The 14,503-nt window shown below is 45.1% G+C and overlaps 13 non-coding genes across 13 annotated transcripts; all 13 read right to left on the bottom strand.

Moving 5' to 3' along the window:
• Window positions 1–1,423: 1,423 nt before the first annotated feature.
• trnam-cau lies at window positions 1,424–1,496 on the bottom strand. Its single transcript has one exon. It is a non-coding gene; the product is annotated as a tRNA-Met (tRNA).
• A 2,863-nt stretch (window positions 1,497–4,359) lies between these two features.
• trnak-cuu lies at window positions 4,360–4,432 on the bottom strand. Its single transcript has one exon. It is a non-coding gene; the product is annotated as a tRNA-Lys (tRNA).
• Window positions 4,433–5,208: 776 nt separating this feature from the next.
• On the bottom strand, window positions 5,209–5,281 carry trnak-cuu. Its single transcript has one exon. It is a non-coding gene; the product is annotated as a tRNA-Lys (tRNA).
• A 776-nt stretch (window positions 5,282–6,057) lies between these two features.
• On the bottom strand, window positions 6,058–6,130 carry trnak-cuu. Its single transcript has one exon. It is a non-coding gene; the product is annotated as a tRNA-Lys (tRNA).
• A 776-nt stretch (window positions 6,131–6,906) lies between these two features.
• On the bottom strand, window positions 6,907–6,979 carry trnak-cuu. Its single transcript has one exon. It is a non-coding gene; the product is annotated as a tRNA-Lys (tRNA).
• A 776-nt stretch (window positions 6,980–7,755) lies between these two features.
• On the bottom strand, window positions 7,756–7,828 carry trnak-cuu. Its single transcript has one exon. It is a non-coding gene; the product is annotated as a tRNA-Lys (tRNA).
• A 776-nt stretch (window positions 7,829–8,604) lies between these two features.
• Window positions 8,605–8,677, bottom strand: trnak-cuu. Its single transcript has one exon. It is a non-coding gene; the product is annotated as a tRNA-Lys (tRNA).
• Window positions 8,678–9,453: 776 nt separating this feature from the next.
• Window positions 9,454–9,526, bottom strand: trnak-cuu. Its single transcript has one exon. It is a non-coding gene; the product is annotated as a tRNA-Lys (tRNA).
• A 776-nt stretch (window positions 9,527–10,302) lies between these two features.
• trnak-cuu lies at window positions 10,303–10,375 on the bottom strand. The gene has a single exon. It is a non-coding gene; the product is annotated as a tRNA-Lys (tRNA).
• Window positions 10,376–11,151: 776 nt separating this feature from the next.
• trnak-cuu lies at window positions 11,152–11,224 on the bottom strand. Its single transcript has one exon. It is a non-coding gene; the product is annotated as a tRNA-Lys (tRNA).
• A 776-nt stretch (window positions 11,225–12,000) lies between these two features.
• Window positions 12,001–12,073, bottom strand: trnak-cuu. The gene has a single exon. It is a non-coding gene; the product is annotated as a tRNA-Lys (tRNA).
• Window positions 12,074–12,849: 776 nt separating this feature from the next.
• trnak-cuu lies at window positions 12,850–12,922 on the bottom strand. Its single transcript has one exon. It is a non-coding gene; the product is annotated as a tRNA-Lys (tRNA).
• A 776-nt stretch (window positions 12,923–13,698) lies between these two features.
• On the bottom strand, window positions 13,699–13,771 carry trnak-cuu. Its single transcript has one exon. It is a non-coding gene; the product is annotated as a tRNA-Lys (tRNA).
• Between the last annotated feature and the right edge of the window lie 732 nt (window positions 13,772–14,503).

The following is a 14,503-nucleotide window of genomic DNA, read 5'->3' as shown; positions in this document are numbered from 1 at the left end:
AACACAAACAACTACTTGACCGTCACTGCTGTGCTGTTCAAAGGGTCCACATTTTATGTACCATGCCCTTCAGACAGCAACGGTTTTGCCCTTAAAATTGATAATAATCCAGAGTCATCAGGAGATGACATACCCACTCTTGTGAAGACATTTTTGAATGACTTCCCTGTTGACGGTGAGCATTGTAACACAATGACATCAGTTCGCTTGACAGCCAGTCAGTTCGTTCATTTTCACAGTAAAAATACATGACTAAAATGGAGTTGTTCAAGTAACAGAAACACAAAAGACTATTTGTCTGTCAATCAGAAGTGTGCAACAATGACAGAAAAAATTAGATACGTGTGTATTTTTAGATCATTACTGTCCAAAGTGTCCAAATTGTATGTACTAGAAATAGGTAATAGACTCAGATGTCAGAATGACTTCCCTGTTGATGGTGAGCATTGTAACACAATGACATCAGTTCGCTTGACAGCCAGTCAGTTCGTTCCTGAGACAGGGCGGGGCTAACAGCCCAGTTGGCCTCTGCGACAGCTGAATGCCCCAATACACAAAATTTAGACTTGAAGGATACAACTTCTTGATTCTACCAGGTTCTTGGATATCCCCTTATATCCAACCCTTTAAACAAAGAGCAAGAGTGATCAGGAGATGACATAGCCATTCTTGTGAAGTCATTTTGGACCAATTGGATATCTCATTATATACATACCCTTTAAACAGAATGGTATTTGGTATATTTCCGTTTCTAATTGATGACATGTTTTGACTTGAGATGCTACTCTAACCTTCTCATAACATCACACAGTACGTGTAAAAAGAGAGATGCCCCGTGTGAGGCTTCAACTCACGACCCTCAGATTATGAGACTGACGCACTGCTAACGATGCCCTTTTTACTGTAAAAATGTCTAAAACGGAGGTGTTAGAGTAAAAGAAACACAAACAACTACTTGACCGTCACTGCTGTGCTGTTCAAAGGGTCCACATTTTATGTACCATGCCCTTCAGACAGCAACGGTTTTGCCCTTAAAATTGATAATAATCCAGAGTCATCAGGAGATGACATACCCACTCTTGTGAAGACATTTTTGAATGACTTCCCTGTTGACGGTGAGCATTGTAACACAATTACATTAGTTCGCTTGACAGCCAGTCAGTTCGTTCCTGAGGCAGGGCGGGGCTAACAGCCCAGTTGGCCTCTGCGACATACGACAGCCCCAATACACAAAATTTAGACCTGAAGGATACAACTTCTTGATTCTACCAGGTTCTTGGATATCCCCTTATATCCAACCCTTTAAACAAAATGCCGGGTGGTATTTTTCTGTTGCTTATTGATGAAATGTTCTGAGTTGAGGGTCTACTCTAAGCTTCTCATAACATCAGACCACATAACACAGTACATGTACCAAGAGAGATGCCCCGTGTGAGGCTTGAACTCACGACCTTCAGATTATGAGACTGACGCGCTGCCAACTGCGCCAACGAGGCCATTTTTGCAATAAAAATACATGACTAAAATGGAGTTGTTCAAGTAACAGAAACACAAAAGACATTTTGTCTGTCAATCAGAAGTGTGCAACAATGACAGAAAAAATTAGATACGTGTGTATTTTTAGATCATTACTGTCCAAAGTGTCCAAATTGTATGTTCTAGAAATAGGTAATAGACTCAGATGTCAGAATGACTTCCCTGATGACGGTGAGCATTGTAACACAATGACATCAGTTCGCTTGACAGCCAGTCAGTTCGTTCATTTTCACAGTAAAAATACATGACTAAAATGGAGTTGTTCAAGTAACAGAAACACAAAAGACTATTTGTCTGTCAATCAGAAGTGTGCAACAATGACAGAAAAAATTAGATACGTGTGTATTTTTAGATCATTACTGTCCAAAGTGTCCAAATTGTATGTTCTAGAAATAGGTAATAGACTCAGATGTCAGAATGACTTCCCTGATGACGGTGAGCATTGTAACACAATGACATCAGTTCGCTTGACAGCCAGTCAGTTCGTTCATTTTCACAGTAAAAATACATGACTAAAATGGAGTTGTTCAAGTAACAGAAACACAAAAGACTATTTGTCTGTCAATCAGAAGTGTGCAACAATGACAGAAAAAATTAGATACGTGTGTATTTTTAGATCATTACTGTCCAAAGTGTCCAAATTGTATGTACTAGAAATAGGTAATAGACTCAGATGTCAGAATGACTTCCCTGTTGATGGTGAGCATTGTAACACAATGACATCAGTTCGCTTGACAGCCAGTCAGTTCGTTCCTGAGACAGGGCGGGGCTAACAGCCCAGTTGGCCTCTGCGACAGCCGAATGCCCCAATACACAAAATTTAGACTTGAAGGATACAACTTCTTGATTCTACCAGCTTCTTGGATATCCCCTTATATCCAACCCTTTAAACAAAGAGCAAGAGTGATCAGGAGATGACATAGCCATTCTTGTGAAGTCATTTTGGACCAATTGGATATCTCATTATATACATACCCTTTAAACAGAATGGTATTTGGTATATTTCCGTTTCTAATTGATGAAATGTTTTGATTTGAGATGCTACTCTAACCTTCTCATAACATCACACAGTACATGTAAAAAGAGAGATGCCCCGTGTGAGGCTTCAACTCACGACCCTCAGATTATGAGACTGACGCACTGCTAACGATGCCCTTTTTACTGTAAAAATGTCTAAAACGGAGGTGTTAGAGTAAAAGAAACACAAACAACTACTTGACCGTCACTGCTGTGCTGTTCAAAGGGTCCACATTTTATGTACCATGCCCTTCAGACAGCACCGGTTTTGCCCTTAAAATTGATAATAATCCAGAGTCATCAGGAGATGACATACCCACTCTTGTGAAGACATTTTTGAATGACTTCCCTGTTGACGGTGAGCATTGTAACACAATGACATCAGTTCGCTTGACAGCCAGTCAGTTCGTTCATTTTCACAGTAAAAATACATGACTAAAATGGAGTTGTTCAAGTAACAGAAACACAAAAGACTATTTGTCTGTCAATCAGAAGTGTGCAACAATGACAGAAAAAATTAGATACGTGTGTATTTTTAGATCATTACTGTCCAAAGTGTCCAAATTGTATGTACTAGAAATAGGTAATAGACTCAGATGTCAGAATGACTTCCCTGTTGATGGTGAGCATTGTAACACAATGACATCAGTTCGCTTGACAGCCAGTCAGTTCGTTCCTGAGACAGGGCGGGGCTAACAGCCCAGTTGGCCTCTGCGACAGCTGAATGCCCCAATACACAAAATTTAGACTTGAAGGATACAACTTCTTGATTCTACCAGGTTCTTGGATATCCCCTTATATCCAACCCTTTAAACATAGAGCAAGAGTGATCAGGAGATGACATAGCCATTCTTGTGAAGTCATTTTGGACCAATTGGATATCTCATTATATACATACCCTTTAAACAGAATGGTATTTGGTATATTTCCGTTTCTAATTGATGACATGTTTTGACTTGAGATGCTACTCTAACCTTCTCATAACATCACACAGTACGTGTAAAAAGAGAGATGCCCCGTGTGAGGCTTCAACTCACGACCCTCAGATTATGAGACTGACGCACTGCTAACGATGCCCTTTTTACTGTAAAAATGTCTAAAACGGAGGTGTTAGAGTAAAAGAAACACAAACAACTACTTGACCGTCACTGCTGTGCTGTTCAAAGGGTCCACATTTTATGTACCATGCCCTTCAGACAGCAACGGTTTTGCCCTTAAAATTGATAATAATCCAGAGTCATCAGGAGATGACATACCCACTCTTGTGAAGACATTTTTGAATGACTTCCCTGTTGACGGTGAGCATTGTAACACAATGACATCAGTTCGCTTGACAGCCAGTCAGTTCGTTCCTGAGGCAGGGCGGGGCTAACAGCCCAGTTGGCCTCTGCGACATACGACAGCCCCAATACACAAAATTTAGACCTGAAGGATACAACTTCTTGATTCTACCAGGTTCTTGGATATCCCCTTATATCCAACCCTTTAAACAAAATGCCGGGTGGTATTTTTCTGTTGCTTATTGATGAAATGTTCTGAGTTGAGGGTCTACTCTAAGCTTCTCATAACATCAGACCACATAACACAGTACATGTACCAAGAGAGATGCCCCGTGTGAGGCTTGGAGCTGTCCATCTTTATATTGATACTGCTTCTCTGTTGAAACAAGCAGAACGACACCTTTTTGGGGTTCCAGATTCTTACCCTATGCTCATGACCCGTTCACTTGTTCTTACCTAACCTGTTTAGCAAAGGCAAATGTTAGCAGTGTAACATCAATTCCCACACATTAGTTGAAAAGTACCCCGCCCAACGTGGGGCTCGAACCCACGACCCTAAGATTAAGAGTCTCATGCTCTACCGACTGAGCTAGCCGGGCCAAGGTGAGCCCTAATGCTGATGAGCGGCGAGACCAGACAGAGACCACGCCCCCTCTTTTTCCAAACCAACTCTTGTCTGTGCCGCAATATGTTGCCGCAAGTATTTAGACCAGTTAATACACTACACTTGTATTCCACGATTGACAGTCCCAAAATGAACAGTCCCCAAAGAACCGGTGAAAGGATTAAGAAGCTCATGTGTTGCTGACTGATCTTACCAGGATCCCACGCCCCCACATTGTTTGCTCCTCATCCCCAATTCCTCCTCATCCCCATTTGCTGCAGACCACACAGCGAAAGAATCTGAGCTTTTTAGCGCAACAGCAGCCTCCCTGAGTTGGTTGTCACTTCTTGAAGACGTTTCACCTCTCATTCAACAGGCTTCTTCAGTTCTGACTAAGTTGTGGTGAATCCCAGGTATTTCAATCGTGTGTATGTTTCTTCCCTACCCAGGACATTCAAAAACCTTTCAAACTCAGCCTCATGAGGTGTACTTGAGCATGGCCCATATCCAATCTGCTAACATGTTGGAGGCCGGCTTCACGACTTATACTGGAGCTGGTAAAACCAAACGCACTGGTTTCACTTATGTGGAGCTGTCCATCTTTATATTGATACTCCTTCTCTGTTGAGACAAGCAGAACAACACCTTTTTGGGGTTCCAGATTCTTATCCTATGCTCATGACCCGTTGACTTGTTCTTACCTAACCTGTTTAGCAAAGGCAGATATTCGCAGTGTAACATCAATTCCCACACGTATGTTGAAAAGTACCCCGCCCATTGTGGGGCTCGAACCCACGACCAGGAGATTAAGAGTCTCATGCTCTGCCGACTGAGCTAGCCAGGCCAAGGTGAACCCTAATGCTGATGGGCGGCGAGACCAGACAGAGACCACGCCCCCTCTTTTTCCAAACCGACTCTTGTCTGTGCCGCAATATGTTGCCGCAAGTATTTAGACCAGTTAATACACTACACTTGTATTCCACGATTGACAGTCCCAAAATGAACAGTCCCCAAAGAACCGGTGAAAGGATTATGAAGTTCATGTGTTGCTGACTGATCTTACCAGGATCCCACGCCCCCACATTTTTTGCTCCTCATCCCCAATTCCTCCTCATCTCCATTTGCTGCAGACCACACAGTGAAAGAATCTGAGCTTTTTAGCGCAACAGCAGCCTCCCTGAGTTGGTTGTCACTTCTTGAAGACGTTTCACCTCTCATTCAACAGGCTTCTTCAGTTCTGACTAAGTTGTGGTGAATCCCAGGTATTTCAATCGTGTGTATGTTTCTTCCCTACCCAGGACATTCAAAAACCTTTCAAACTCAGCCTCATGACGTGTACTTGAGCATGGCCCATATCCAATCTGCTAACATGTTGGAGGCCGGGTTCACGACCTATACTGGAGCTGATAAAACCATATGCACTGGTTTCACTTTTGTGGAGCTGTCCATCTTTATATTGATACTCCTTCTCTGTTGAGACAAGCAGAACAACACCTTTTTGGGGTTCCAGATTCTTACCCTATGCTCATGACCCGTTGACTTGTTCTTACCTAACCTGTTTAGCAAAGGCAGATATTAGCAGTGTAACATCAATTCCCACACGTATGTTGAAAAGTACCCCGCCCATCGTGGGGCTCGAACCCACGACCATGAGATTAAGAGTCTCATGCTCTACAGACTGAGGTAGCCGGGCCAAGGTGAACCCTAACGCTGATGGGCGCGCAGACGAGACGGAGACCACGCCCCCTCTTTTTCCAAACCGACTCTTGTCTGTGCCGCAATATGTTGCCGCAAGTATTTAGACCAGTTAATACACTACACTGATATTCCAAGATTGACAGTCCCAAAATGAACAGTCCCCAAAGAACCGGTGAAAGGATTAAGAAGCTCATGTGTTGCTGACTGATCTTACCAGGATCCCACGCCCCCACATTGTTTGCTCCTCATCCCCAATTCCTCCTCATCCCCATTTGCTGCAGACCACACAGCGAAAGAATCTGAGCTTTTTAGCGCAACAGCAGCCTCCCTGAGTTGGTTGTCACTTCTTGAAGACGTTTCACCTCTCATTCAACAGGCTTCTTCAGTTCTGACTAAGTTGTGGTGAATCCCAGGTATTTCAATCGTGTATATGTGTCTTCCCTACCCAGGACATTCAAAAACCTTTCAAACTCAGCCTCATGACGTGTACTTTAGCATGGCCCATATCCAATCTGCTAACATGTTGGAGGCCGGCTTCACGACCTATACTGGAGCTGGTAAAACCATACGCACTGGTTTCACTTTTGTGGAGCTGTCCATCTTTATATTGATACTCCTTCTCTGTTGAGACAAGCAGAACAACACCTTTTTGGGGTTCCAGATTCTTACCCTATGCTCATGACCCGTTCACTTGTTCTTACCTAACCTGTTTAGCAAAGGCAAATGTTAGCAGTGTAACATCAATTCCCACACATTAGTTGAAAAGTACCCCGCCCAACGTGGGGCTCGAACCCACGACCCTGAGATTAAGAGTCTCATGCTCTACCGACTGAGCTAGCCGGGCCAAGTTGAACCCTAATGTTGATGGGCGCAAACATGAGATCGAGACCACGCCCCCTCCTTTTCCAAACCGACTCTTGTCTGTGCCGCAATATGTTGCCGCAAGTATTTAGACCAGTTAATACACTACACTTGTATTCCACGATTGACAGTCCCAAAATGAACAGTCCCCAAAGAACCGGTGAAAGGATTATGAAGTTCATGTGTTGCTGACTGATCTTACCAGGATCCCACGCCCCCACATTGTTTGCTCCTCATCCCCAATTCCTCCTCATCCCCATTTGCTGCAGACCACACAGCGAAAGAATCTGAGCTTTTTAGCGCAACAGCAGCCTCCCTGAGTTGGTTGTCACTTCTTGAAGACGTTTCACCTCTCATTCAACAGGCTTCTTCAGTTCTGACTAAGTTGTGGTGAATCCCAGGTATTTCAATCGTGTATATGTGTCTTCCCTACCCAGGACATTCAAAAACCTTTCAAACTCAGCCTCATGACGTGTACTTTAGCATGGCCCATATCCAATCTGCTAACATGTTGGAAGCCGGCTTCACGACCTATACTGGAGCTGGTAAAACCATACGCACTGGTTTCACTTTTGTGGAGCTGTCCATCTTTATATTGATACTCCTTCTCTGTTGAGACAAGCAGAACAACACCTTTTTGGGGTTCCAGATTCTTACCCTATGCTCATGACCTGTTCACGTGTTCTTACCTAACCTGTTTAGCAAAGGCAAATTTTAGCAGGGTAACATCAATTCCCACACGTATGTTGAAAAGTACCCCGCCCAACATGGGGCTCGAACCCACGACCCTAAGATTAAGAGTCTCATGCTCTGCCGACTGAGCTAGCCGGGCCAAGGTGAGCCCTAATGCTGATGGGCGGCGAGACCAGACAGAGACCACGCCCCCTCTTTTTCCAAACCAACTCTTGTCTGTGCCGCAATATGTTGCCGCAAGTATTTAGACCAGTTAATACACTACACTTGTATTCCACGATTGACAGTCCCAAAATGAACAGTCCCCAAAGAACCGGTGAAAGGATTATGAAGTTCATGTGTTGCTGACTGATCTTACCAGGATCCCACGCCCCCACATTGTTTACTCCTCATCCCCAATTCCTCCTCATCCCCATTTGCTGCGGACCACACAGTGAAAGAATCTGAGCTTTTTAGCGCAACAGCAGCCTCCCTGAGTTGGTTGTCACTTCTTGAAGACGTTTCACCTCTCATTCAACAGGCTTCTTCAGTTCTGACTAAGTTGTGGTGAATCTCAGGTATTTAACCAATGTGTATGTTTCTTCCATACCAAGGAAATTAAAAAACCTTTCAAACTCAGCCTCATGACGTGTACTTTAGCGTGGCCCATATCCAATCTGCTAACATGTTGGAGGCCGGGTTCACGACCTATACTGGAGCTGGTAAAACCATACGCACTGGTTTCACTTTTGTGGAGCTGTCCATCTTTATATTGATACTCCTTCTCTGTTGAAACAAGCAGAACGACACCTTTTTGGGGTTCCAGATTCTTACCCTATGCTCATGACCTATTGACTTGTTCTTACCTAACCTGTTTAGCAAAGGCAAATGTTCGCAGGGTAACATCAATTCCCACACGTATGTTGAAAAGTACCCCGCCCAACGTGGGGCTCGAACCCACGACCCTAAGATTAAGAGTCTCATGCTCTGCCGACTGAGCTAGCCGGGCCAAGGTGAGCCCTAATGCTGATGAGCGGCGAGACCAGACAGAGACCACGCCCCCTCTTTTTCCAAACCAACTCTTGTCTGTGCCGCAATATGTTGCCGCAAGTATTTAGACCAGTTAATACACTACACTTGTATTCCACGATTGACAGTCCCAAAATGAACAGTCCCCAAAGAACCGGTGAAAGGATTAAGAAGCTCATGTGTTGCTGACTGATCTTACCAGGATCCCACGCCCCCACATTGTTTACTCCTCATCCCCAATTCCTCCTCATCCCCATTTGCTGCGGACCACACAGTGAAAGAATCTGAGCTTTTTAGCGCAACAGCAGCCTCCCTGAGTTGGTTGTCACTTCTTGAAGACGTTTCACCTCTCATTCAACAGGCTTCTTCAGTTCTGACTAAGTTGTGGTGAATCCCAGGTATTTCAATCGTGTGTATGTTTCTTCCCTACCCAGGACATTCAAAAACCTTTCAAACTCAGCCTCATGAGGTGTACTTGAGCATGGCCCATATCCAATCTGCTAACATGTTGGAGGCCGGCTTCACGACCTATACTGGAGCTGGTAAAACCAAACGCACTGGTTTCACTTATGTGGAGCTGTCCATCTTTATATTGATACTCCTTCTCTGTTGAGACAAGCAGAACAACACCTTTTTGGGGTTCCAGATTCTTATCCTATGCTCATGACCCGTTGACTTGTTCTTACCTAACCTGTTTAGCAAAGGCAGATATTCGCAGTGTAACATCAATTCCCACACGTATGTTGAAAAGTACCCCGCCCATTGTGGGGCTCGAACCCACGACCAGGAGATTAAGAGTCTCATGCTCTGCCGACTGAGCTAGCCGGGCCAAGGTGAACCCTAATGCTGATGGGCGGCGAGACCAGACAGAGACCACGCCCCCTCTTTTTCCAAACCGACTCTTGTCTGTGCCGCAATATGTTGCCGCAAGTATTTAGACCAGTTAATACACTACACTTGTATTCCACGATTGACAGTCCCAAAATGAACAGTCCCCAAAGAACCGGTGAAAGGATTATGAAGTTCATGTGTTGCTGACTGATCTTACCAGGATCCCACGCCCCCACATTGTTTGCTCCTCATCCCCAATTCCTCCTCATCTCCATTTGCTGCAGACCACACAGTGAAAGAATCTGAGCTTTTTAGCGCAACAGCAGCCTCCCTGAGTTGGTTGTCACTTCTTGAAGACGTTTCACCTCTCATTCAACAGGCTTCTTCAGTTCTGACTAAGTTGTGGTGAATCCCAGGTATTTCAATCGTGTGTATGTTTCTTCCCTACCCAGGACATTCAAAAACCTTTCAAACTCAGCCTCATGACGTGTACTTGAGCATGGCCCATATCCAATCTGCTAACATGTTGGAGGCCGGGTTCACGACCTATACTGGAGCTGATAAAACCATATGCACTGGTTTCACTTTTGTGGAGCTGTCCATCTTTATATTGATACTCCTTCTCTGTTGAGACAAGCAGAACAACACCTTTTTGGGGTTCCAGATTCTTACCCTATGCTCATGACCCGTTGACTTGTTCTTACCTAACCTGTTTAGCAAAGGCAGATATTAGCAGTGTAACATCAATTCCCACACGTATGTTGAAAAGTACCCCGCCCATTGTGGGGCTCGAACCCACGACCATGAGATTAAGAGTCTCATGCTCTACAGACTGAGGTAGCCGGGCCAAGGTGAACCCTAATGCTGATGGGCGCGCACACGAGACGGAGACCACGCCCCCTCTTTTTCCAAACCGACTCTTGTCTGTGCCGCAATATGTTGCCGCAAGTATTTAGACCAGTTAATACACTACACTGATATTCCAAGATTGACAGTCCCAAAATGAACAGTCCCCAAAGAACCGGTGAAAGGATTAAGAAGCTCATGTGTTGCTGACTGATCTTACCAGGATCCCACGCCCCCACATTGTTTGCTCCTCATCCCCAATTCCTCCTCATCCCCATTTGCTGCAGACCACACAGCGAAAGAATCTGAGCTTTTTAGCGCAACAGCAGCCTCCCTGAGTTGGTTGTCACTTCTTGAAGACGTTTCACCTCTCATTCAACAGGCTTCTTCAGTTCTGACTAAGTTGTGGTGAATCCCAGGTATTTCAATCGTGTATATGTGTCTTCCCTACCCAGGACATTCAAAAACCTTTCAAACTCAGCCTCATGACGTGTACTTTAGCATGGCCCATATCCAATCTGCTAACATGTTGGAGGCCGGCTTCACGACCTATACTGGAGCTGGTAAAACCATACGCACTGGTTTCACTTTTGTGGAGCTGTCCATCTTTATATTGATACTCCTTCTCTGTTGAGACAAGCAGAACAACACCTTTTTGGGGTTCCAGATTCTTACCCTATGCTCATGACCCGTTCACTTGATCTTACCTAACCTGTTTAGCAAAGGCAAATGTTAGCAGTGTAACATCAATTCCCACACGTATGTTGAAAAGTACCCGGCCCAACATGGGGCTCGAACCCACGACCATGAGATTAAGAGTCTCATGCTCTACAGACTGAGGTAGCCGGGCCAAGGTGAACCCTAATGCTGATGGGCGCGCACACGAGACGGAGACCACGCCCCCTCTTTTTCCAAACCGACTCTTGTCTGTGCCGCGATATGTTGCCGCAAGTATTTAGACCAGTTAATACACTACACTGATATTCCAAGATTGACAGTCCCAAAATGAACAGTCCCCAAAGAACCGGTGAAAGGATTAAGAAGCTCATGTGTTGCTGACTGATCTTACCAGGATCCCACGCCCCCACATTGTTTGCTCCTCATCCCCAATTCCTCCTCATCCCCATTTGCTGCAGACCACACAGCGAAAGAATCTGAGCTTTTTAGCGCAACAGCAGCCTCCCTGAGTTGGTTGTCACTTCTTGAAGACGTTTCACCTCTCATTCAACAGGCTTCTTCAGTTCTGACTAAGTTGTGGTGAATCCCAGGTATTTCAATCGTGTATATGTGTCTTCCCTACCCAGGACATTCAAAAACCTTTCAAACTCAGCCTCATGACGTGTACTTTAGCATGGCCCATATCCAATCTGCTAACATGTTGGAGGCCGGCTTCACGACCTATACTGGAGCTGGTAAAACCATACGCACTGGTTTCACTTTTGTGGAGCTGTCCATCTTTATATTGATACTCCTTCTCTGTTGAGACAAGCAGAACAACACCTTTTTGGGGTTCCAGATTCTTACCCTATGCTCATGACCCGTTCACTTGTTCTTACCTAACCTGTTTAGCAAAGGCAAATGTTAGCAGTGTAACATCAATTCCCACACATTAGTTGAAAAGTACCCCGCCCAACGTGGGGCTCGAACCCACGACCCTGAGATTAAGAGTCTCATGCTCTACCGACTGAGCTAGCCGGGCCAAGTTGAACCCTAATGTTGATGGGCGCAAAGATGAGATCGAGACCACGCCCCCTCCTTTTCCAAACCGACTCTTGTCTGTGCCGCAATATGTTGCCGCAAGTATTTAGACCAGTTAATACACTACACTTGTATTCCACGATTGACAGTCCCAAAATGAACAGTCCCCAAAGAACCGGTGAAAGGATTATGAAGTTCATGTGTTGCTGACTGATCTTACCAGGATCCCACGCCCCCACATTGTTTGCTCCTCATCCCCAATTCCTCCTCATCCCCATTTGCTGCAGACCACACAGCGAAAGAATCTGAGCTTTTTAGCGCAACAGCAGCCTCCCTGAGTTGGTTGTCACTTCTTGAAGACGTTTCACCTCTCATTCAACAGGCTTCTTCAGTTCTGACTAAGTTGTGGTGAATCCCAGGTATTTCAATCGTGTATATGTGTCTTCCCTACCCAGGACATTCAAAAACCTTTCAAACTCAGCCTCATGACGTGTACTTTAGCATGGCCCATATCCAATCTGCTAACATGTTGGAAGCCGGCTTCACGACCTATACTGGAGCTGGTAAAACCATACGCACTGGTTTCACTTTTGTGGAGCTGTCCATCTTTATATTGATACTCCTTCTCTGTTGAGACAAGCAGAACAACACCTTTTTGGGGTTCCAGATTCTTACCCTATGCTCATGACCTGTTCACTTGTTCTTACCTAACCTGTTTAGCAAAGGCAAATTTTAGCAGGGTAACATCAATTCCCACACGTATGTTGAAAAGTACCCCGCCCAACATGGGGCTCAAACCCACGACCCTAAGATTAAGAGTCTCATGCTCTGCCGACTGAGCTAGCCGGGCCAAGGTGAGCCCTAATGCTGATGGGCGGCGAGACCAGACAGAGACCACGCCCCCTCTTTTTCCAAACCAACTCTTGTCTGTGCCGCAATATGTTGCCGCAAGTATTTAGACCAGTTAATACACTACACTTGTATTCCACGATTGACAGTCCCAAAATGAACAGTCCCCAAAGAACCGGTGAAAGGATTATGAAGTTCATGTGTTGCTGACTGATCTTACCAGGATCCCACGCCCCCACATTGTTTACTCCTCATCCCCAATTCCTCCTCATCCCCATTTGCTGCGGACCACACAGTGAAAGAATCTGAGCTTTTTAGCGCAACAGCAGCCTCCCTGAGTTGGTTGTCACTTCTTGAAGACGTTTCACCTCTCATTCAACAGGCTTCTTCAGTTCTGACTAAGTTGTGGTGAATCTCAGGTATTTAACCAATGTGTATGTTTCTTCCATACCAAGGACATTAAAAAACCTTTCAAACTCAGCCTCATGACGTGTACTTTAGCGTGGCCCATATCCAATCTGCTAACATGTTGGAGGCCGGGTTCACGACCTATACTGGAGCTGGTAAAACCATACGCACTGGTTTCACTTTTGTGGAGCTGTCCATCTTTATATTGATACTCCTTCTCTGTTGAGACAAGCAGAACAACACCTTTTTGGGGTTCCAGATTCTTACCCTATGCTCATGACCCGTTCACTTGTTCTTACCTAACCTGTTTAGCAAAGGCAAATGTTAGCAGTGTAACATCAATTCCCACACATTAGTTGAAAAGTACCCCGCCCAACGTGGGGCTCGAACCCACGACCCTGAGATTAAGAGTCTCATGCTCTACCGACTGAGCTAGCCGGGCCAAGTTGAACCCTAATGTTGATGGGCGCAAACATGAGATCGAGACCACGCCCCCTCCTTTTCCAAACCGACTCTTGTCTGTGCCGCAATATGTTGCCGCAAGTATTTAGACCAGTTAATACACTACACTTGTATTCCACGATTGACAGTCCCAAAATGAACAGTCCCCAAAGAACCGGTGAAAGGATTATGAAGTTCATGTGTTGCTGACTGATCTTACCAGGATCCCACGCCCCCACATTGTTTGCTCCTCATCCCCAATTCCTCCTCATCCCCATTTGCTGCAGACCACACAGCGAAAGAATCTGAGCTTTTTAGCGCAACAGCAGCCTCCCTGAGTTGGTTGTCACTTCTTGAAGACGTTTCACCTCTCATTCAACAGGCTTCTTCAGTTCTGACTAAGTTGTGGTGAATCCCAGGTATTTCAATCGTGTATATGTGTCTTCCCTACCCAGGACATTCAAAAACCTTTCAAACTCAGCCTCATGACGTGTACTTTAGCATGGCCCATATCCAATCTGCTAACATGTTGGAAGCCGGCTTCACGACCTATACTGGAGCTGGTAAAACCATACGCACTGGTTTCACTTTTGTGGAGCTGTCCATCTTTATATTGATACTCCTTCTCTGTTGAGACAAGCAGAACAACACCTTTTTGGGGTTCCAGATTCTTACCCTATGCTCATGACCTGTTCACTTGTTCTTACCTAACCTGTTTAGCAAAGGCAAATTT

Source organism: Scophthalmus maximus, chromosome 9 (assembly GCF_022379125.1).
Source record: "Scophthalmus maximus strain ysfricsl-2021 chromosome 9, ASM2237912v1, whole genome shotgun sequence".
Lineage (NCBI taxonomy): Eukaryota > Metazoa > Chordata > Actinopteri > Pleuronectiformes > Scophthalmidae > Scophthalmus > Scophthalmus maximus.
This window is presented reverse-complemented; position numbering and strand designations above follow the sequence as displayed.